Raw genomic sequence first — 25539 nt, 5'->3', positions numbered from 1 at the left:
ACTAATAAAAAATAAGATTACCGCAGTGTGTCTAATTTTTCTTTGCTTTTCCATACAAATATCTGTCGTGTATAAATTTTAAATGACCAATTTTCACATTCAGAACATGGAATTTGGATCACCGATTGACTACATGCACGCTAGATGTTGCTAATGTGTCTACTAAAGTTTATAACTTAATCGAAAGGATTATTCAGTGATGTTCGAACAGTGTACCTAGTCATGTAACCAAAATCTTGATATATAAGAATGGCACAATGCTGTACAAAAGATATAAACATCAATGGCTGAAGAAAATCTTGCTATAAAGTAACTTTTAAGTTAAGGTATTTTAACTGGCACAATAAGTCTTCTGTGGCTGCGGTGCCTTGGGGCATAGGTCCCGTCCCATCTACTATCTTAAAGTATTTTAAAATTATTATTTTTTTAAATTTGTAAATAGGCTGTTGTCCTGAAACGAAACTGTTTTGCCTCTAATTGTTAATAAATAAATTTCAATTCAGATGAATTTAATTTAATTATTGCTGAAAAGTGCATAAAGTTTGAATTAAAATAGATAAATTTGTAAATTTGACAGGGAAAATGAAGTGTTTATTTGGTGATAGAGAAATTTGAAGAGATTCCGACATCTGCTAATATGTAGCTTGGAGTAAGTGGTAAAAGGTTTCCGCTAAACATCTCTTTAACTCAGATAGAAAGGAAAGAGGATCGAAAGTTTGCTTTTGAGGTGAGAAAGGATTAGAGCAAGAAGACCTAAGAAGATTTGGAGTAAAGAAGGCATTTTTCTAACGTGTCAAGAATTGAAAAGAAGAACTAAAGCGGCATGGAAAGAGAGAAAGGGTAAAAACCTTGTAAGAGATCACTCGCGAAATAGGATTTAACCAAAAGAAGTTGAGGAAGAAGTGTCATAGTAAGGGTCTAGAATAGAAAAAGTAGGGTTAGGTAGAATGTAGTCTTTTCTTAAAAATATAAAACCAAGATTGTCAAAAACTAGAGAGAACTAAGAACGGAAATAAATGGCATTTGGCTCAAAAATAAAGAAACATTAAAATTTATTTAATTGTAAAATGCCTTTTTTCTTAAAGGAGCACATCACTGAAAGGGGACAGCCGCTTCTACAGGGTTCTCGGCGTCCCTGCTGGTATCCCAGCCTAACAACATAGTTGGCATAATATTGATCTGCAAACTCTAAGATATCTTAGTTCAACTTTGTTCGTAATTATGAGATGTTTTTTATTTACAGGCGGCTGAATTCTATTTAAGGACACCTATCACTTATGGGAGCCACATTAAAGCTTTTCGTTTACAATAGATTCGGCTTTTATTAGATTAATTAACACTCCGTGAAATCTACAATCAACTAAAGGAAAAGATAAAAAAATCGTACATTATTGATGGGTTATTCAAACCTATTTCTAAAAACAGGTAGTTCAATGGATCTATCTTCAGATATACATCGATAAAATGCATTGATGAGTTTCTCAATTCTATCTAACAGACAAATAAATAAAATATTAAAATATATTAAAGAAATATATGTGTGAAGAAGAAGTAATCAATTTATCAGACAAACGAAAAATCTGTTGTTTGGACTTTTGGAAACTATTTTAGGTGAAAAAATAAAACTAAAATTAAAAAAATAAAATAAAAATAAAAACTGATGTTTCCGCTAAACCGATCTTCCGAGAAATCTAAAATTTTACTTATAGATTAAATTTCCAAAAGTAATACAAAGGTAATGAGCCCGTACATTTCACTTAAAGGACTCCAGAGAAAAGCACCACTACGTCCCTCACTTATTCAACAGAACCGCCTCAAGGAGCATTTCTCTCGGAAAATGCTTCGCTTAAAAACTTTTGACCTACAATAAGCACTTGACAGCCAATAAATGAAATCAGTAAAATGAAATTTCTGAAAAAATGATTTATTTTAAAAGCTTAAAATTGATTAATCAAAAGATTATTGCCACTGATTCTAACTATCAAAAATGACTTGTTTGTTATTTACCCTTTTTTGGTGGCCACATTCTCAAAAACGCACTCCTTGAAAATAGGGAACCCTCAAAAAAATGTTTTAGGTAAGAACTCAAAATTTAAAATTACATGATTATAGAATCTTTTCCCAATAGTCGTAACTTTTAAGTCAAATTGAAAACATATATAGAATTTTAATTATAATTAGGTAACTTGAAATTTAAATCAAAATAAATAGTACATTTAAAAGACACATGCAATATGATTAAATAGAATTTCGACATACCTTGACAATTGAAGCAGCAAAAATGATCTGTGAGTAAGTCACAAATGCTGATCGTATTTATACAAAGTTAGGACGGATGCTGTGGTGCTCGGTGGTTATCTCGAGATAATAGATGAGTTTACTTTACCACAAGTTATCTACTTGTTAAAAATTCTATTTCCCAGGATTCTACGTCAAATAATCCTCCACATATTCTTACTAATAATTTTTTTTTTAGCATTAAAATAATACTCAGTCAAAAATTGTTTACGGTAAAAAAGGTTTATGTTCTTAAATTGAGGTTCATCGCAGTTACTGTTGATTTTAGTTTAAATTTCGTGACTAAGAGAATGATGGGACGTAGAAAACAAATGTTAAATGCACGGTCAGTTGTTTATAAACGCGAATAAAAATGAATAACTTATCTCTTCAAATCGATAGCGGCGCAACTTTTGACCAAAAAAGCTTGACTTGCTTTTTTTATTGCCTGTTTTATGTAGCAAATCCCATACAGATTAAAAAAATTCTTTGGTAAAGCATCTTCCATTAACGGGTAACTAATCTTTTCGCCACTCCGCATCTGGCGAACATAGTCCTTAAAGAATCTCAATGGTCCTCATTATTACAGGAAAAGTAATTGGAAATGATTTCTCGAAACACTATGACTTTGAAGAGAAGCGATTAGCGTATTGGATTCCCCCGCGGATATCCCGGGTTCGAATCCAGCTGCTCGTCCTTAGAGTTTCTCTTCCTAGGAGCTTCTCACTGTAGTGAGCTGTCCGGTGATGGTCGGCGTTGCATGTAACGAGAGAACACTGTCCTGTGGCCGGCAGAGCACTTCGGGCGCCAATAACCTCACATGTGGACGAGCCTTAAATCTTAAAAAAACTAAACAAACGATGATTTTGATTTGAAGTGCCCTATATCATAAGAGTACTAAAATTACCTTTCCTTACAGTATTTCTTAATGGAATCTTAAATTTTCAAGTACATTTTTCGCTTAATTTTAACCTGAACAAAATTACAGTCTTATGTTTATAAAATGAGGTACTGCACGGTTGTCGTAGCACATTATCACCACTTTAAATAAAATGATGAATGTTGAATTAAAATTACTTTTTCTTTTTTAATAGAATATAGAATAATTTACAAATATTAAAATTAATAATGCAGTATAAAATATATAACGTGAATGTTGATGGATTTAAAATACTAAATAGAAGTTTGTCAATAGAGAATATTGGCAAAACATGAGATTTCCATTAGCGGCCGGTGGAAGAAGAGAACAGCAGCCTCTGGTTGAAAAGCGGAAGGTATGAAAAGCAACAGAATTAGAATAAGTAGGCTGTGCAATGGAAGTGGAGTATTCAACTTCAAAGCAACTTCATCATAATTCTGCCGCCCTAAAATGAACCCACTCAGTGTAGCGCAGGCTGTGTTTATTAACTAACAGCATCAGTGCCCTCTTAATTATTATCTATTTATTTTTATCTTGAGTTATAATTTTAAAATGTTTATGAATTTTAATTTATTATTTTGTTTCAATTATACACGCCTTGAGTATAACGCAGTTTGAGTCGAACAATTTTTTACTTTTCTCTTTAACAGCGCAAGAGGCAAATATTGCTGGCCAGAAAATATTCTCTTTCATGCTTGCAAACTCCGCTTTTAATGAAGGTTTCGACCCAATTCAATCAACCAAAAGTGACATTTTGCTAAATTTTCAGTTTTATCTGTAATGTTTTCCTTACTCTTTAAAGTTAGTACGATGACTGCTGATAATGTAGATTACAACTTTTTATTGGTTGATTTTTCCACAAACATATATTTAATTAGAGAAATGGGATTAGCATTTCAGTAAGCGACTGAAAAACTCAGCAAATCAAAAAATTCACTTTAAATAAAGTAATGCCTTAAAAAGCCTTGTTTCTAGCATTTCGAAGATCCTATTGTAAAAAAACATTACTTTACATCGTGCTTTTCAGCGATGGACGATTTCTAAGAGTGATGAGAGGATCCTTTCGACGTTCTAAACAAGAATCTTAAGAACAACGTTAGGACCAGTCAGGGAGTTTTGAAGCTGGAGAAGAAGAACCTATATGGAGATGTTGAATATGTATGGTGTGTCAGATGTTATTAAGATAGTTAGGTTCACTAGGATGCGAATGGTCTCGAAAGAAAGAGTCGACCTCACGAAGAGAGAGGGCAGACCCAAACTGAGATGGTGTACGAGGGGAATCAGGTTCTCAGTTGATGCTGCGAAATCGGAAAGTTGCACCAATTGACAACCTTAAAATGCACATACCCTAAATCCCTGATTGCTGAAATCATTATTACTCGTAGTTAGGGTGTGGGCTTTTCGGGTAGTTTAGAGTAGGTTCCCTCCATTTTGAGAAAAATATTAATATTCAGCTTTGAACAGAAATGGCTTTGTTCTCAATGAAACCATCTTTTATTTATGATGTAACACTTTCCAAAAATAACTAACTTCAAACTGACATAAAGCTATGATCACTTGGATCTGTTTTATTCCAAAGTTGGATGAAATTAAGAAGTCCGCCCCTTCATTTCAAAAAGTGAAGAAACGGGTAGCTGAAGATAATCAAAACTTCAACTACAGATGAAGATATCAATAAGGGGCACAACACGGTGTTGAACGATGGGTGATTAAAGTTGTCTAACATAGCTAAAACACCGTAGACATAATAATACAAAGGTCACTGTAATTTTTACTTTACAAAAGACGAGAAATTTTTGGGCAAAACAGGTGACATTTGTAGTTTTGCTGGAAAAAATTAAAAACGAAATTGCGAAATTTCTTTATTATTACAAAAACTAAGTAAATTTTCAGTAAAAGGTCAAAGTTTTTAAAAATTATTCAATTACAGTTGCAATGAGTGTAACTTTTTGTTTTAGTTTTGTGAGTTCCATTACTTTTGATTGCTTCCAAAATTCGGAAATATAAAAAAGTTGTTCCCTTCTCAACCAAATCAAATGCTTATCTCAAACAAATTAAAACTTTTTTTCAATTTCACTAAAACCTTTGCGACGTAATTTTATTAAAAATAACTCCTTAATTAGTTAATTAATTACAAAAGTTATGTTCGTAGGTATAAGTTTTCTTGCTTACTTGAAATTTCTACAAAGTTCTTCAGAGAACAGAAATTACTGGTAAACAGTTTTCTAACTCTAGCAGAATCTTATCATTGGATACTGTTAATAAAATTTGTTGATATATATCCATTTGAAGTATTGAAGAGTCTTTAAAATTTTAACAAATTTTTGTTTATTACTCCTTGCAATAGTTCTTATTTCCTTTATTAACATAATCGCCACAACCAGCAAATTTAAGGAAATAACATACATACATAATAAACTAGAACAAAATCAAACCTGAATAATTGACTTCAGGGTTATGCTGAAATCTTTAAACGATTAATTCAAAATTCCGAGTGAATGGTACCCGAAGCAAAGCCTGTTTATTGCTTGCTTAGTTGATTGCGATGAAATCGGCTTTTAATCACCAAGTGGATTTCATTACGACTGGTTTAAGGATAACTTGCAAGTTAAGAGATACATGAAAGCCATCTTAGACTACCTGTCCCCAATAAGGGAACCAACTAGTTACCTATGAGAGGTCCAAGGCCCCATAGCATCTCATTAATCACCGTGGACCATCCCGAAATCATTTTTTTGGGATGTCGACAGCCCATAGAGTTCATCCTTTAGGATCAACGCTGCAATGCTGTTCACGCCTAGAACCCCGAAATGCATGCATCGAATAAGACTCCAATAGTTGGTACTAACTTCTGTCCGAAATCCTACATGCTCCGTTACCAAGACTAGAAGAACATTTTTGAAAAGAAGTTTTCTTTTCCAGACACCAGTTTGGAATTGGAAACACAAGAAGTTCATTGATCAGATGAAAACCCTTTTTACCGTGCTGTTGGGAGACCGTTATCCGAAACACATCAGAGAATAGCGTAGACATCAGACTTGAAACAGGGGTCCACGCCCCAAAAGACATCACCAAGTGATTCCGAACCTCAAAGTGCACTGTCGCCTCAGACATTCCTTCCATTCTGGAACACCCGAGTAAAATCTGAAGTGACTTTCAGGTAAAACACCAGTCTTTCGTTAACAGAGCCTCCCAAAAACATGTTTCACCATTCTATCACAAAAAGTCTAGTCCCAGATTTTTAACATCTGACGATTAATGTACGAATAGCCATATCGCCTAACATGCCAAAAACATAAAAGAGAAATTGCTAAAGGTTCGAACAGATTTTCCTAATTAAAGCAACAATGCTTAGAATAGAATGAAGTTTGTTTCAATATCTGATGCTTATTTCGTAAGGTTATTTGGCGAACCACATAAAATATGAGAAACATTGTTTATTTAAATTAAAAAATTCAACCCGATCAGTACCATCAGAAGCTGCCGGCTAATAAAGAATGAAATATGCACTAATTAAACTAAACGAAGATGTGTACACGAAAGACAAAGTACACTCTGAATCCCTGGAGTGTTTCAACTCTTTAAAAATAGTGAGTTTAAGTTGAGTTGGTGTATCTCATTTCAATGGATCATTAACTACGTAAAGTTTCTGGTTTGACTCATCCAATATCATCAACTATATCCAGAGAAAGTATATGGATCCCTATGGGACTAGTGTTAGCTCCCAGCTTGATTATTCATTCAATCTTTGATAGCCCACCAGGGTGTCCGACTCTTCTACAATCCTACCCAGTGCGAAATAGTGTTTATCATGAAACGAAAAAGAAATAGTAAAAAAACATAGTTGAAGAGAAGACGAAGGGCCAAGATTTCCATTGTTTAGGGCTTTGTTAAACAGTGGCATCACCCTCTAGTATTACATTGTCATACAGGGGGTTATCGCACCCTACAACACGCCTTGATTAGATTTCTCAAGTATGTGAATGGAATCTTTTTTTCTCTCCTTCTAGTTTCTTGCTGTAGTAGGGAATATCGTTTAAATCACCCAAACTGCTGTTTGATAATTCATAGACTTACTTGATGAGGTGGAGCTATGATCGGGTGAATATGTTGAACGTGTAAGCATGAATCAGTGGATCTGGCTGCAACATCCATCAAGGATAATGTTGTGAATCATTTCATCTTATCGCGAGATTTAGAATTTGTTTTTTAGTAACTTAACAATTTTTGCGTTGAAAAACTGTTTTTTTTAACAGTGTTTCTTCTCTGCTGTTATTGTTCAAATTTCATATACCACTGAATGCTCCACTCAGAGATGAGTAGAAAATCGTCGTTTGCAATTTTATTATCTTTTTTTTCATATCTTTATCTTGATAAAGTTTTCTCGTAATAACTCAAATTCAGACTGTACTGTTTTATCTTTCCTTTGTAGAATACGACTATATATTACTAAATTTAGTGATTCTAATACGATGTTGGAAAGCTAGTTGCCCTAAAAGCGAAGAAGCAGGGGATTGAATATAATTTATTCTTAAATCTATCTTCATTGTTAATTTTAAATCTTTCATTAAAGTATCCCGCAGGCAGACATCATTCCTAGAGCAGCCGCTTGCTTACTTCTCTAGTAATCCTGTTAACGGCTGTTGTCTAGTGGTCGCCTCGACATCCCCTCAGTTCACTGTTTAATTCAATCTTGCCTTCAGGCTCTTTACAGTCCAGTGTGGCACCCGCAATATGCATGATTCACTACCCTGAGTTTGCTTTTTATAGGCAATAATCACAAATCTTTTCTCACAAAGAGTCCAATGTTCAACATTCTATCTTTTCTCTCAATGACAGATATTCATAAAAGATTTTTATTAACTTTCTAATAAATTTTTATAGACACTGCACTTGATACCTATCAAGTTGTTTTCTTGGAAATGGTTGGTTGTCAAAAAAAGAAGGGTTATTTCTTTAGATTAGTACTATTAACCAGTTAAGCGTGGAATTTAGTTTTAAAAAAACCACCCACAGTGTGCGGAATTAAAATCAGTGACTTGTAAACACGTCGTACACAGGGCAAAACAACCAAAAGTTTACAACGTCATAATAGTCACTGCAAGCACTTTTTCTGCAATCTCTGGGGGCTTGAGATTACCAGAGCATTCTGTGCTCATTCAAAATCTTGCACCGCTTCACGTATGCATTGCCTAGCTAACTAGGGACGCAAGAGCTTTTACAAGGAAGAAAAGAGCTTTGAATACTGTGCAAAATGAAATCATGGTCGTACTGAGGTCTGAACCTCTAACTAAGGTAAAAACGGCATTGCACAAGTATTGAGAGCTTCTAGTTGTGTGCCTAATTCCCAATCTCTAATGCGGAGACCAAACATGTACCAACCACTTATCATTTGGCTGACTCCCTCCACCCACCTCCGTATAAAATACTTGGCAGTTCTATTGGTAAGATAAAGGAAACATCCCACCAAATAATACTCATATTTTATTAAAATTTCGAGTTTTTATAGTTAATGGCAATTTTATAGTTTTCACAATGAGTATACACGTCGAACGCACCGTAATAGAGATTTGGTTTGACGTGTATACTCGTCAAACACGCTTAACTGGTTAAAGATAATGTTTTAAAGGTAATTTTTGAAGGCAAAGTTTGCAGCCTTCGCCAGCGATTATGAGGAACTCCGCGCTTTGGATCAAGCAAATGCTGATAGAGGTATGGAAGAATGCTGTGGCGAGGTTTTAGAGCCTGTAGCACTTGCAGTGATTATGCATATAAATTTTTAGTAATTAATAGAATGTCTGGAAAAAAATTTTGACGACGAGTATTGTCCAGTCAAATTACATTCACTTTTCTCTTCATAGGCTGGCGATAAATGGTAAACAATTTATCATACCTCATGAAGATAACCATCTTGGGGAGTAGTACAAGCCTTGCTTCCTTTCTTTAGTACCTTACACTCCTGCTAAACAGTCAATAGAAATTTTTTCCTTCTAGAAGATGTACTAAAGATGTCCTTTTACCGAATCTAGGTTTGAATAAGGCTGTGGTCTTCGTATATTTCCGAGGAGGGACCAAAATCTTGTGATTGCTTTTTAGCACAAGAGTAAGTAACTAAAGAATTTAACGGAAAACGAAAGTACAGTGCTAAGTATGAATATTATAAATATAGATGCAACATGTGCAATTAGAGAATTTTATTAAAAAGTTTTATCAAATGAATAATTTCACTTTATTAATTGAACAACATTATTAAGACTGAGTCTTGTAAACCATTAGTTTTTTAGTATAACAATGAAGTAATTGATATAAACCCAAAGGGACGCTTTTTGTTAGAAGATAAGAGCAGTCGGACGTACGCAGGCTTCAAACGTACCTTATGTGTTTATTTTGTGGTTCGGACAACTAGATAGACGGAGTACAAGTACTAATTGTGCTCTATATAATACACTAGTGAAAAAGGGAATTCGCCCTTGGTTGGAAAGTTGATGTTTACACGAGGCAAACATGGAATGGTTTCTACAAGAGGTCTCGAGCGGTATGCGTTCACATCGTGCCCAAACCCACAGAGTATAAAGGTCGACAGATGTGCACAATTGGGCTGTACTGCGTCACTACTGACTACCACAATTGCTACTTCAATATGCACTTTATAATATAAATTCCTTTGGGATCTTCCCACAATACATTATTTAACAAAAATTTCATCTTCCATCTTCGTTTATCTTCTGATACATAATTTTAAATTAGCATAAAAACATAATTGATAAATATTAACCTTTTCTCTACATTAAATAATTCTTTATTATGTATTAAATAAAGAATTTCATTAATAACGTTTAAAACCAAGAATGTAATTTAAAATGTTTGCATAAAATTCTTGCTGCGGAAAGGCATTTGTGGTATCTGTAATTATATAATTATGTGTGTGTCGACTAATTACATTGCACGGTCGGGTTCAGCCGCAATAATTCTCATGAAAATATGTTCAATTAAGTTTAAGAGTTTATTACAAGTAGTATCCAAATTAAGTTGTAATTTATACTTAAAATTAAGTTTAAAAATTGGCGAATTCACTATCAAATTTCTATCTCGTTAGGTCCATTTTTTTTTTAATTCTAATCAAAAATTATTGTAAATATTGGAACAGATTTTACATAAGTATGTTTGTCAAGATGGCCAAATCTACAATTATCACAACCAAATCATAAAAATTTAATTTTTTGAAAATGTATAAGATAAAATGTTACGAAAACCCTTAGTTATAGGAAAATAGGCAAAAACCAAAAATATATGTAAAATTCACCGAAGTTTCGCCTCGACCATTACATATACAAAATTAAAAATTGTCTTAAATCTGAAATAAAATTCTGGGATGAAAATTGCAGGATTGGTTCGTAAGATTTATGAATGTTTCATTAATGGATTCTCTTTTAATGTGAGCCTTAACTTCTCTTTCTCTATCTCTCGACAGTTCGAGAACTGTCAGACAAATTAGGCCGAGCAAATCATGCAATATTTCCTAAACAACACCCAATTAGGCCTTCCTAATGTTTCAAATAAAGTTAAAAACATTTTATGTGGAAAAAATCGCATTTTTGGTTGGCCGATTTCATCCAGATTCGAATTTGTTTCTTTTCCAATTAAGCAGAACTTCCTGCCTACTGAATGATTAGTCATCGTGAACGGAAGCGATTAGTACATATTGTACTTTATTGTACAAATAACAAAGAGGCTTACGAGACTGGTGATCTTACACTCATAACGACTACTCGAACGCAACCCGTTGTATTGATTTTTGAATTAATGATACAGCAAACTGTTCTGATAAAGTTCTTCAGAAAGACGCTTAACTCCATAGCTCTTCGAGAATCCAGCGAAAAACAATTTTTTCCGTAAAAAGTTTTAAATGAAAGTGATTGGTAATTTGGTGGTTGAATAATAAGCGAAATTTAAAAGAAAAAACGTAATGTATCAAAAGCGACAGTTGTACAAAAACGGAAAATACAAATTCCAATAATCTGCGCTTTTTAGTTTCGAGATATTCACAAATACAGCCTGTGTATTAATAAAAACATTCCGTGTTAAATTGAAACCAATTTGACATTTTATGTAAAAATTGAGTTTCGAAAATTTGGCAAGAATGCTGTAGTTATTGGAGGGTCCAAAAAGTGAGGGTATGCTCATTTTTGGCGTCCATCCTAACCGCCTTGGGAATACCAGGTTAGGCTAATTTTGGAATATGCTTCCTAAGCCAACATTTCATTAAACTTTGAATAACTTTTTTAATTTATGAAAAGCCATTAAAATAAGTTTAACTGCTTTTCTAAATAGCAGTTTTGAACTTATCGTATCACATAACATTATTTAAGGGTAAACACTAGTATCGTTCCGGAACAGTAGTCTGGTTGAAAATGCTTTGTTTTCCTTTGTAGGAGTACAGTTTTAAAAAATAATAAATTGTGACATATTCCCACGATGCCAACAAGTAAGTGCAAAGACCGTCGTCAGATCTGGTTCTTCTTTGCAATGGTTCTATTTCCGATAGCCACGTGGCCAGATGAACACATCAGCATCCCAACTTCAATATGTGACGACCTCCTCTCATTGTTACCCAGCTGCCACATGCTCCGTATCACTTCTTTTGCATTTTGTTGTTTCTATAGAATCTATTGGCCAAGGCCACACGTCGCATTCAACTGTACAACCTCTACAATAAATGAATAAAAATGCATGACTTATTTGGGTTTAATGCTGCAGTAGACTTGAGAGTGACTGATCAGTAAAAAGTGAATTCTTGTTTTGACACAAACGACAGAACCCTAGCCAAGCATATTTACAAATACATAAAATTTTGTTATTAAGTATTTAATTCAAGAAGGAATTTCATTACTATATTACTTGCTACGAATTTTAAATGAAATAAGTATTATTTTTGTAAACACATTTTAATTCCAAGTAAGTTAATTCTTAACTGATCTGAGATGCCAGTTACCAATCGACTGAAACTTGATATTCCGTCAGCAGGAGATAGACTTAAGTATATCCAGGGTGTTCGATTTAAACGCATTAATTTCTAATAACTTTTGAGGAAAGCGTAATTCCGGAAAGACCCATGAAGTAAACGATTTGTTTTCTGGTGTAGTTTTCAAATTTTTCACCCTCTATGTTGTAACTTCATCTTTGGCGGAGTTACGGCGTATGTAGTCATTCATAATAATACTTAATACATCATACATAATAATACTTTTTTAAATAAAATGTAGTCATACGCGGGATTCGAACTGGGGATGTCCCACTTACAAAGCTACGCTCTTGATCACTAGACCAGCACCCTAGCAAGATATTCTTACCGTAATCATAGGTCAAGAAATCTTGCATACTGGGTACATTAACATGATGTGATGATTGCTTTTATTTGATGATAAAACAAATTTTATCCTGATTCACCCACAACCATTACATCACAATAAATTTTTTAAAATCTTCAATAATTATTATTATTATTGTTCTTTGCGTCACAAATAACTTTTTTTGAAATCAGAAGACCACCCAAAACGTGTATTTCTGGTGGAAAATTAATATCGAAAACCGATCACGAATATATAAAATTGTAACTTTGATCTTAAATATCTCGACAAATATTTGGGATATCGAAACGGAGCCAACGTCATTTTTCACAATTTTTTATGTAGTTTTCATAATCATCATCAAATTTAGTGATCCTTATGGAACCTGATCAGTTTTTTGGCCGTAACTCCGCCAAAAATAAAGTTACAGTATGGGTGGTGAAAAATTTGAAAACTAGACCAAAAAACACATAGATTATTTAGTGGGATTATATTTTCGGATTTCCGCTTTCCTAAACAGTTATTAGCGATTGGTGCGTTTTAAATGGATCACCCTTATATTTGTGTTTTACTTTAACCTAAACGAAAAATGTGAATCGAGGTAAAAAGACAAAATTTAGTCTAATTGAAACATATACTTTAAAGAATTAGAAACTTTATAAGAGATTGCTGGTGAGAAAAATATGTATACTGTATCTGTGATGTGAAAGTATGATACGTCATAAATCAGCGTGGAACGGGTTAATGAATGCTAGTTGAGTATGGCTGATAAAGGCAATAGATTTTTTATAGATTAAACTATAAAAAAAAATAACGAGAAAAAAGACGGAACAAAGTAAGGGTTTAATAAAGTTGACTTAATTTTTAATGAAATTTGAAATTTAATGAAATTTTGCTAGAAATGAACAAAAGTTTTTTTAATTTAGTAAATAATTTGTTTCAATAATTGTCATTTGAAAATTCCTTGGACGTTACAGAATCACTAATTCTGGCTGAACCTTCATTAATTGTATCTAGGTTATTTTAATCCCTAAAGGACAGCGGCATTACATAATATGATCAAATCATACTAGCAAAATGAAGAAGGGTTTGTCTATAGCCAAAACTGACTTAACTCAATAACAAGGACCAATGTGCTAGTGAAACGATCTAATAATGTGACGCCACACTCTCCCGAGTCTCAAAGTTGCTTCGAGTAAGGGCTGCCTCCAACAAACCATTTACTAGTTGAGTCACTGCAACAGAATCCATAAGTCCTCTCTGTAACCACCCTAGAACTGTGTTATACTTATATATAACAATCCTGGGGTGTTTTTAATATTTATTTAGGGTGCGTAAGCGTGTGGTGTTCGTGCGGTTACGTGTACAATTTATGAGCGGGAATAGTGACATCACGGAGGACATATAAATATACATAACCTTCCTGCCTAGAAAGTTTCGAGCTAATTTTATGTCTAAAGAAACTAAATCGTTGGTCGCAGAAATAATTGTATTAATAGATTAGATCGAAAAAACACATTTTTTTATTTTTTTCATAAGCGCCTCCTTATTGATCATAATCAGAAATAAAAGAGGAAGTCAGTCAGACAGATAATGGTGTAACCTTCACAGTAGTAAAAAGACAAAGTATGCAGAAAACTGGAATGCACCCTGAGCAATCCGGGGGAGATAGCCAAACCAAAGAAGAATTCGAATGAATGAAAAAAAATGACAATTACCCTTTTCTGTTACACTTTCTGAAAAGAGAAAGTAAATGTGGAGAAGTCTGTATAAATTGTAGTAAAGTTTGTAAAACAAAGAATAATTTACTGAGTCACAAAATGAACTTCTTCTTTCTTTGAACTTAAAACGATACACTAACAAACCTAGCCCAAAGAATCCTTCGAACCCTTAAAAGGTAAACGTAAGATGTAGTTTGTTCATTAAACGTAAGAAAAAGCTTATTTTCCTGGGAAGAAGTTTCGAAGAAAAGTGATAATAATTTTATTTGAGCAAAGATTTCGAGGAGAATAAAGAAATTCTTTGGAGACATTTTTGAGACAACTGCTAAAAACAGAAAATAAAAATTTTAAAAAAAAACTGAAAATTGCTTTTGTATAGTTGCACTTCTGGTGCAAAGATTTTGGTAAAGAGCTTAGTTTGAGCTTATGGCGTGATTTGTCTTGAATTAGGGTTGTTATCCCAAAAATTCCACCCATAAAGTTTGCATTTCTGCTTAAAGTAGAAGAAAAAAATAGTTGACAATTTGAACATATATCGCCCTAAAATTAATTTCCTCCACCAGTTTAATGATAACAAAAAAGACAAATAAACAAATCTCTTATCTTGTCAGTAATCTTTTGTATTTATCACTCAATAGTTAACCAAAATTTGACGTCAATGCTTTAATCTTGAAGATAGCTAGAGGAAACCAACTACACCACAGAACTATCAATGGGAATCTAGTACCAAAATGTCCAAGGAGCGTGCCAAGAGACGAAGTAAGTACAGGAAGAAGATAACGTGTTAATCTTTCCACACGCTGTCTCACTCTGTTATTACGTAACTGGGTGTTGTGTATTTTGTTGGTGTTTATGTACATTCTTGCCTGTTGGTTCACAAGACATTCCCTTAGTACAGTTTTTCCAATAACTTTTTTGTTTAGTTCAGATGAATAATACGTAAGTTCAGAATGTAATAAAAGAATTTAAACAAATTATTATATCTTTCGCAGCGTTACCCTCAGAGGTAAAGTAATATGTCATTTGTGATGGAGTACAAAAGACACGATCGGCCGATAAATGGTCGTCAATTTTCGAACAAAAACCCAGGGCTACCCCCGTTACGTTCGCTCATTGCTAATGGCTATATAGAAGAGAAGCATTTTTTTTTTGCTTTCTATTTTTTTCTTTTTTATTCCTTTTTTAGAAAGGCATTTTTACTCCTGCTAGCCTATTATTGCGAGCAATTTAACTGTTGGCCCGTGGATGCTCTTTTGTGTACGCTTTGGTCATCTGGCTATATTCTGAACAGTAACGCCACCTGGGTTTGTTCATAAATGGTAAATGCATAACAGATTTGTGCGTTTAGCTAAAAGAACTTTTTAATAGTATTGCTCTCTATAAAAGATTATCTGGTACGCGAGTTGGAGGGGGGTTCCTGAATGCTGGAAATAGATTTCCGGTTTAAACCAACGCAAAAGCAATATCTCCATTGTAAACATTAAAGCAATTTCTTTTCTTTTCTTCTTGAAAGGAAGTTGCGCAGACAAACTTCTATAGAAAAATATTTCTAACTTCCAAATTTCTAATTAATAACTCCCAAATCTGTGGGCCAACAGCAATCTATGACAGAACACCTTAGACGTTAAATAGATAATATTGGGAAACGTAATTCTGGATCGTTTATGGAATTTAGAAGGACGAAGTAGGTGATAACCCTTTACTCTTTTCGAGTTCAATATTCTCCAAAATTGAAGTAAAACAGCCGGAAGCTGTCGTCATCACCAGCTTTTATCGCGTACAACTTCTTTTTTTTTTGTAACCCTGACTTTCATCGATCAGAAGTTTATTAAAAATTTTGGTGTAGAGAATACGACTTATCTATACTTCCGTTTCTAATTACACATGTGTTAACTCCTTCAATCACTACTAAACCGGTCAAGATTACAATAAATAAACATGTGCACTTTGACGAGTAAGATCAGCGAATTTATCCAGCAATGCATAAGTAACCGCATTTTCTATATATACTATTTATAGTGTTGCGCAGCTGAGTAAAGCGTTGAATGGGATTGTCAAGAAATGTCTGAGTTAAGAGCTGACAGATTAAAATGCTCTTTTTGTTTATCTTTGACGAAATTGTTCATCTTTGACAAAAATGTTAAGATCATTATGAATAGCTCTGTTAAAGAAACAATAAGAAACACTGATTGTTCAGCGAAGAATTTTGTACTGCAATGATTGGAGACGACAGTTATTGAAATGATAGGCTATCGCCTATACTTCAAGTTCGTAAGAACCTAATCGGTTTCAGTAGTAGTGGTTTGTATGACGATATTTTGTTAGGCAGTGTTAGTTTTGAACGTCTGTCGAATGAACAAGCTAGAAAGTTGTTGCGTTTCTTTGGTTCTTATGTTTGAACCAAAGTGTGGATTCCATGTCCATTGTTTATCAATATAGAGTCCGAATTATCTAATGCAAGGAAGTGTATTATGATTCAAATAAACAAGAGAGCAGCTTTCTCCAAAAGTGTAAGACATATATTTAGCACTTTTGCGTATTTTCTGTGATTTTCCATTTTCGAAACCACTGTTCTACAACATGTAAGTATTGCTGTAAGATAAAAGAAAATTGTGATCAAAATGATGGCTATTTCGTCTGCATAATTGTAGGTGATGTTAAGATGAATTTGAAAATCTGATTTGAGCACACTGAAGAGAAATAGCCCAAAAATATTACCCTGAGGAACGCCATCCTAAATGTGCACGGAAAAGTAGATAGAGACATCTTTAGAACGAGAGTATCTGTTAGAAAGATGCAACGTAAGAACTAGATACTATGAGAAAGAATTTGTTCGAACTTCCTCTGTAAATCCGGGATGCCAACCTGATCAAATTTTCTTCAAGAGAGGAGGCCACAAGATATACCAGTCGATGACGAATTAGTTGACTCAAACTTATTCTAGCAGTAAGTATCTAATGCAAGAAGAGAACACGATGTTTGAAAGGTGTAATGGAGTAATCCCTTCCGCATTCCAGCAGATATTGCTAAAATTATTAATTATAAATATAAATTGATTTAAAGTCTACCTATACTAAGATAAGTACAGTTTTTATAATTATCTTGAGTTTCAGAATCTGTTTATTTTATATATTTTTCGTTTTTAGTTTAAGATTTGGAGCTTATACTGGGAGGATTTAGGTACCTCCTGTATGCAGCAAATTACATTGCTCGAGTATTAACCGAGACAAGAGTAATCCTATTGCTTTACTTTTGGACAAATCTCCTGGATAAAGGATCAACTTGTCCACTTGCAGATTCTTTCCATTGTGGTGTACTTGGAGAATTGCCCTGTAAGGGGACACTGTCTTACAGAACTGTCATTCAACTGTACCAATTACTTTCTTTGATTTGAACGGAATGTTTACATGTGGCGCAGCTCTATTTAAAGTGCTATTTCAAAGTCTATTCATTTTACATAATAATATATTTTGTTCATTTTTCTATGCGATAACACTTCTTATTTTTTAAAGAAAGTAGCATTAGAAATCAATATTTTAATATCTATTCTTTAAACAATTTAAATTTAAGATTATGAACTTTAAATGAATGAAATTAAATTAATTAAATGACCCGAAAAAAATGAATAAATGATGTTTACAGCATGATAGTTGCGTAGGCTTTGATAGACGTATCTATAAACATGTAACGCTCATCAAAGCGAAAAGAATCATAATGCAACCTCCAGCCTCATACACTGTGGAGACCTAAAAGTGATGCATTAGGGTTAAACTGAGGATAACTTGTTCTGGGATAAAATGCGAACGGATTCCCCCCAAAAAGGGGCATTTCGTGACAATATAAATAAAAAAACTTACGGTGAACTTCAAAGTAAGGCGCTCTTCATGTTTTTCTTATTTTGCCAGGAGGCGTCGCTTGTTCTTAGTATTTAGCACGAATCCACACTACTTTTGTGTATGTTTTATTTTTCAAATTCCACTCTAGAATAAATTTTTTATCTCTGGAAACAAGTAGCTAAAAATTCAAGAAATAAATGTTATAAACAGAGCGGAAATTAATTGAAAAGGAAGTTGGTATTAAGGATAATATTTTTTTCATATTCCTCATTAAAATAAACATCCGCTTTTAAGAGCAAACAGCTAGAAAATATTTCTTATATTTTTCAATGTTATCACAATCAGCTCTAATGTCCTAAAAATCAACAAGTGATTTGTAAAGATTCACACAATGTATAAATATAAGGGGGCAAACTCCCCTCCTTATGAGGCATAGTGTAGACTTTAAAAGTGCAAATCTGCACAAAATTTCGATTCGAATGACACTTCATTCATGAAAATCGGTTCACGTGTCGATAATTTAAAACGATTGCTATACTTCCCTTTAACAAGTGTAAGAGCAGAACGACGCTCTGATGTTACGTAGGGGAGCCCTAACCCTATCATCCTACCAAATTTTATCACAATCGGGCCAAGATTTACAGAGTAATTAGTAATAATAATTTTGGAGGGGGCCTTTCAAAAAAGGGGCTAACTCCTCTCCCATTCGATGTGCAGCGTCGAGACCCCCAAAAGGCACATCTACATAAAATTCCGAATCGAATGACACTTCATTCATGAAAATCGGTTCCCGCGTTTAGGCGCTACGTTGTTTACAAAAAAGGTAACAACAACAAGAACAAGACCAATTTTTGAAAAAGCTGTTTTTGCTCATTTTCGGCAACTTTTTTCTCGAAACCTATTAGATCTGGGTTGTTGCAAAAAAAATTACAGTTATAAAGGAGGATTTGCCCAACATTATGAAGAAAATTTGGGAATTTTATCTTTTATAGAAAAAGAGAAAAAAATTGTCAAAGTTGGGTGTTTTTCAACGTTACGTTTTTTCGTGCAGTTTTTGACGATCAACCCTTATACAACTGCCCCCCCTACCGGACAGTTTTAATACATAACTTCTAGCCAAATATTCAAGCCAAAACACCTTTATTTGTTCGGCACCTTAATTCTGTCTTACTCAAAGTTAGAAGAAATTGTTAAAATTATATTGCACTGCTTATAATTGGACTGGTGTAGATATTGTTCAAGCAATGATATGATTCATATACAGGTATTAATTTGGTCAATGTCTTAATTAGCCACTAAATTCAGACAAATAGCTTTAAACCTGATCAAGTTTTAATTAATTTTTACGTTCAGATTATTATACAAAAAAGTTCAGTAGTGTTTTGCATATTAACTTGGCAGTTTAAATTAAACTCTAACAGATAAATTTGCAGCGATATAGTGCCGAATATAATTTAATCTATACCGATTCTATGTATTACTCACTGTACTAGTTATGGACCTGAAGCCAATACTGCTTGTATAACTGAATTAACAAACAAGGAGTTAATCGAATCTAGTTAATTCCCCAATGAGTTTGGGATTATTTAGCGGAGGGTTCGCAACATAACTAAATTGATGAGAATTATTGCATTTCTATAATAACTAGCTGGATAGATGAGTAAATTTAATTTGTTCCCCATTAACTGACACTTATTTTAACTTAATCAATATTGCTTCATTTTTTACGGTAATAAAAACTGAATGCTAAATTATGGTTTGCTGTCAAGAGATTTAAATTAAATGATTAACTTTTGCTGATGTTGCTAGCAGTTAGGTTGCCAAAAATTTTCGATCCAGCGAATGAATTCAACTTAAACCTTCCCCTCCAACAATTGCTTCCAGTAAGCCAACGTACTTTCGAGCGCAATGTCTGAGAGCTGATGGGATATTTAATCCCAACGCTATATATATTGCAAAGCGTTCACCAAGTATGGGCTTGTGGAAATTTTGGGGCAGGAATTTTGGGATTGGAAGAAGATTTTTAATTCCATGCCGTGCTATTGGAAGAAGACAAATCGCTAAGAATTTCTGTACTGAATTGAGTAAGAATTGAGTGAAATTATGCGGCTGAAGGTTAAAAGAGTTACGGACACTCTCTGTGGTTTAGAAAAAACGGAGCACTGTGATTTTCAAAATTTAAAATTATCACAGGTTTATCAAACTTTCCTAGCTCAGAAACTTCTTGAAGCTAAATCAACTTTATTAAATTATTATTATTTTATTTAGAAATCATATACTAAGCCAAAATAAATAAAGCAATTTCAAAGCCGTCTGCTTGAGAACACTGCTTAAATATATTCTTTATTAAATTATAAATAAATCATTTATTTGAAACAAAAATAAATCAAAATTTTTGTTTTGCTAACAAATGCGGGTAATTCTTTTCAAGATTCATTGAATCATACCAGTTACAAATGTCACCAGTTTATAAGCAGAGATAATGCAAACCATTTGTGTAAACATAATTTATTTAAATGATTATTAAGTGCGTGCAGGCTTGGTGTCTTATCTAACCGGAAATGCTAAGTTTCCTCGCTTTTAACAACGGTTCTCAATAGAAATGAGCCTCCGAACAAACATGGAGGCAATATGCTCTGTTCCTTGGGGTTCTCACAATGAGAAGATATGTTCCTCTTTATAGCTGCGGCGTACTATGTGTGTGGAATGTTTGTACGTGTGTAAGTATGTAAGCTGTGATAGTGGTTAGAGCAGAGCAAACAGCATGATGAGCCACACGAGCTCCATTCTCGCATAAAACCTTTAAGATAAACATTAGAACGGCATTCACCTAGGTTCTTCTTCTTTACTAGGAGATGTGCACTTTCAGACACTAACTACGCCCTTAGCTAGCTCTGCTCCTTCTTAAGATATCTTTTTTTTTTTTTTAAATTATATTTGTTGGAATTACTAGACTTTTTATTTATTTGCGATGAATCTAGTGTGAAGTACTAACATGATATTCCTATTTCAAGTTTTATGTTGTTCTTTCAATTAAAGATTTTTCCTAGTGTGTAAAGAAAAGTAAAACATACCTATTTTTTCATGCAGGCTTTACATCCATCTACCAAATCAGGTACCTCCTGGACGGAGGCGGCTACAGAACGTTCTTTTCTATTAAATTTTTATATTAAATAAGAATAAATTACAAATAAATTACTCGTTTATACATATGTCACCGTCGTTAAACACTATGAAAACACTCTATGTAACGTAAACACTAAAGTGACGCTAAACCTTCCCAGACTGTAACCTAACATTCAGGTTGTGTCGCGTTGTCGTCAGCACTCTCTGATGGCACCTTTACATTGGTTTTAAAGCATAGATAGTAAAGATTATATTGTAGATTTTTAAAGTTCAATGATCGTCAGAGCGGATTGCATTGCACATCAGTGATTTCTTTTTTTCTGGATACAAATCTTGCAATTGCAAAACATGATTCGGGTTTCTTTAAGCAGCCTCAAAAAGGAAGCGATATTTTTAATTTATTTATACAAAATTTATTTAATAAAAAAGTAAGTAAAAGTAATCGCCTATTTCTTCAGGTGGGGCTTAACTACCAATAAGGTGTCGTGGGAAGAATATATTTTTATTGCAAAGGTTTTACGAGTAAAAAGTGCAAAAGATACCTGGCGTCACTGGAACTCTCAAGGAAATAAGGTCTGGCTTGATTACTCGAGGAGATAACGCGATAATCGCCGCTTTTAGCTTCTTGGTGCAGTGTAAAAGTGGAAGAGAGAGGACTTGGGGCTTCTGGATTTTGGTGAAAAGGTAAGATTAGTGAGTAAGATAATGGAACTAAGTGGATTAACTCTGCTGTAAGAGATGTTGGAGGGGCTCTTTAAAAATAAAGAGAAAAGAGCGTTGACCATTCGTCTGAGTAGTTTTTGAATACTGGAAGGTTTGATTGATTTCACAGTTACATATCGATCGTAAAAACGATTATAAACAGTCAGTTTATCAGTTTACATGTGTTTACTAGTTCACAAAGTGAACGCGTACATTTCAAAAGGCTTCAAGTGTGATTTGGCTTGACATGTCAGAGTATTAGAATGAGTAAGGGTGTCTGCAGAACAAATGGAATTTTATTAAAGACTGAGAGGATTTTTTATAAATAAAAATTCAGGACTATTTTTAAAATACTCTTATGGTATTTGGTCTATACCGGGTGTCTTAATATTTTTAAAATTTTTGAGCACTTGTACAAACTCTGTCATACAGAAAGGCGCATCCAAAGTATGATTTATTATATATGGTTCTGCATAACTAATTCTAATAGCATTCAAGGGGGGATTTAACATAATTTTAAAATGCTGAAACCATTCAAATGGCAATATACTTTTATCAAAATGAAAAGTTTTAAATTTAAATGAACGAACTAAACTCCAAAATTCCTTTGTGTCTGACGCATTTAAATTTATTTAAACAACTCCAGTTATTGAAGTTTAAATACACAGGCACTATGTAGTAATTACTATTAACATCAAAAATTACTTCAACTACAGGAGTATGAATGAGAGTGCTAAATGTAACATTATTATTTTTTATCAACAACTTATTAATACCCATTATTAACCCCTCACTAGCTCCACCAAATTTTGATTTTTTAACAGCTGGGACCCAGATTAGTGAGTAATCTTTAATCCGTTCTTCAAAGATTAAAAAATACTTCTCTTCAAACACAAAAGTTTCAAACAGAAAGAAAACCTCATATTTAAGTAGATCAAACGGAATTTATGTTATGCCATATAACGCTGTCTTGCGGGATGTCAGCCTTAAGTGAAGCCTTATAGGCGAAAAACGGGTGGTGAAGTAGGATTTTTGATAAAATACGAGTAAGTAATAAGCGCTATGAAAAAATTGTTTAAGATCCAATAGGAATTCTGGATTCACCTTCCAGGTCAAAATAAGTCTTTCATAAGTCAAATACTAAGGAAATTATTTTTAGAGCGAGGAGACAAATAAATGCATATTTCAGGAGAAAATCACGTTTAAAGATCTGGCACGACCTTACATTTACTGTAACAACTGAGGAGAAGGTAAAGCTAGAAAATAGCAATATACATAATTTCCTTCAGTTTGTCTATTTGCCAAAATACTCAACAATGCATCGAATAAATAAGTCTACAAACAGGCATTCTGTCGGGAGACTACATAAAAATATATAAGTATAAAAAAAATCTTTTACTACGCAATAAACAAATTTAGTTCAGACGTAAGGAGGATTTGTAAGCGAGTTAGAAGTTTCTCTATTTTACTTTTATGAGATTTTCACAAGTAAAAATGGGACGCAAGAAGGTAAAGTTATATTTAAATAAAATTTAATGAGAATAGCCGGCTTATGTGTTTCGTATGGAGTTATATTTTACATTAGAGTCAATATAGTTTGTTTGGCAACCCGGGTTGTGCTGGGTAACTCCCGGTCCCAGGTGTTAGGCGAAACGCAGAACTCTACTAAATCCACACTGGAGGAACCATGGTCTCTCCAACTTCCTCTACTACCTTACATACACGTGATCTCCTTCCCTTCACACGTGATCTTTTCTCATCTTCTCTGTTTTCCGCTCCAAACATCTTATGGTCATCTCCTTCATAGTTTTTTTTCCTGTACTTTCTTCTTTATTTATGACCATTGCCTGGAATTTCCCACAAATTTTTGTCTGAATTATTCAAGTTGGAGTTTTCATCTTTCGTGTTTTTTAATTTTTAATTTTATTTATTTACTTTTTTTAAGCGTGCTTTCATGGCACAGGTGAGAGCTTTCAAGTCGAAGATTGATTTTATATTAAATAGATTTTTTATATAGTCAAATATACAATAACTATTTCTGGAATAATCTACTTAAAGCTTTACATTACCATCGCGTTTTGAGTATCGTAGCTTATTGATAATGTACACAAGAATATTGGCATGCATTTTAACCAGTTTATTTCCGAAGAAATTTTTGTGGAGAAGATTTTACTAGAAAGAATTCTATATATTCAGGTAAAAATTGAATAAATGTAGAATGAATAATGCATTCAATTTGTTAGGAGTTTAGGGAACGAAGAAAACGGAACTTTTTTTCTGGCCAACTGAAATGAATTTTAAGGAATGTACACAAGGAATTGATCGAAGCTCAATATCTTTAATGAGGTTAATATATTATACCTATCGTTTTTAATATTAAATACTTAAGTATTAATACAATTATTACAAGAGTTAAATAAATAAATTGGTATTATTTAAGCAAATCAATAAACTTCAAATTAATTATTTAAAAGAAAAGGATATGGCGTCAGTATTAAGTGCGGAGGCACTTTTTTAATAATACTGTTAACTACAGCTCGTAATAAATTCATTCCTGTTTAATTTTTTTTTTTTTTTGTCTTTTTAAACAACATTTATTGCTTCTTTGAGTGGCTGATAAAAGCAATAAGTAGAAAATTCAATAAATTAATTTTTAAGACATTTTGTAAAGATGAAGTCACCCAGTGAATTGAACAAAATGGCAAGCATTTAGATTCATAGTCTTAGATTTATTAAGTAATTAATTATTGTATTAGTGATTTTGGATAGTTTTATTCCTGTAATTTTAATAGTTTACCTTTTAATGTTGTTAGATCTAAATCATTTACGCTTTCAATATTTTTAATCCGTCTTATTTACTCATCTCTTTTAATCTCATCGTTGTTCCTTGGCTGGGCCATACAACCATTGTAAACGTACAAAATGAGATTTTACTACTTCCGTCATTTTTATTTCGGGCATATCAAAAATCTGCACGATTGTATACGTCCACATTGTAAGGGTGAGACAAAGAAAAAAAAAAAAAAACCTGAAAACGCTACAATACAAAAACTAATTTACTAGACGTCCTTAAAGTGCTTAAATAATATTAAACTTCATCCGCATCCCTATAGATTATCAGACCAAGAGAACGTACCTTGTTACACTAATGCACAACACTATTTGCACTTAAACTGTGTATTACGCACTGAGAATAACTTTAGCACAGTTTATAAAATGAAATTTCTCTTTAACAATCACTAATATTAACTTAAAATGTCACGTTAACAAAGAGATAACAGTAACGAGTTAAAATTACCGCCACTAACTGGCCAGGGAGATCAGCTGGTAAGTGAAGATTATCTCAGCGGTGTGACCAACTTTTTTTTTCATTTATTTTCATTCATAATCTACAAAAATAAAATGTAATTTGTGAATGTGTAATTAGCCAATTAGGGATTTTATTTCATTCATAGATTAAACAAAAATAAAAACATCACTCAGCTGAGATAACCTTAATTTACCAGCTGATCCGTTGGGCCAGTTTCCGACGGCCATCTTTAACTACATAGTTAGTAGTCTCCTTATTAACGTGGGTTTTTAAATGAATATTGGTGCGTGTTAAAGTGAAG

The 25539-nt window shown here is 33.3% G+C and overlaps 1 protein-coding gene and 1 long non-coding RNA gene across 8 annotated transcripts in view; one reads left to right on the top strand and one right to left on the bottom strand.

The window, feature by feature from the left end:
* The window catches only part of LOC141449744 (phenoloxidase 2-like), a 30671-nt gene extending 9379 nt beyond the window's left edge, over positions 1-21292 (bottom strand). Inside the window, exons 1-2 of one of the 3 annotated variants that reach the window (XM_074119470.1) lie at positions 21175-21292; positions 18122-18278 (exon numbers count right to left, since the gene is read on the bottom strand). The gene's annotated coding sequence lies outside the window, so the exon portion shown is untranslated. Of the gene's footprint in view, positions 1-2259; positions 2403-18121; positions 18279-21174 lie in introns of those variants that run through there. The other 2 variants (XM_074119469.1, XM_074119471.1) reach the window with 2 other exon arrangements.
* A 75-nt stretch (positions 21293-21367) lies between these two features.
* LOC141449745 (uncharacterized) overlaps positions 21368-25539 on the top strand; it is a 50198-nt gene continuing 46026 nt past the window's right edge. For 4 of the 5 annotated variants that reach the window (XR_012455667.1, XR_012455669.1, XR_012455666.1 and 1 more), the window contains exons 1-3: positions 21427-21654; positions 21740-21910; positions 24172-24274. This is a non-coding gene — a long non-coding RNA (uncharacterized lncRNA). Of the gene's footprint in view, positions 21655-21739; positions 21911-24171; positions 24275-25539 lie in introns of all 5 variants that reach the window. The other variant, XR_012455670.1, reaches the window with a different exon arrangement.

This window comes from Rhodnius prolixus, unplaced genomic scaffold, assembly GCF_049639745.1.
Source record: "Rhodnius prolixus isolate KJV_2025 unplaced genomic scaffold, Rpr scaffold_2, whole genome shotgun sequence".
NCBI classification, from domain to species: Eukaryota; Metazoa; Arthropoda; class Insecta; order Hemiptera; family Reduviidae; genus Rhodnius; species Rhodnius prolixus.
This window is presented reverse-complemented; position numbering and strand designations above follow the sequence as displayed.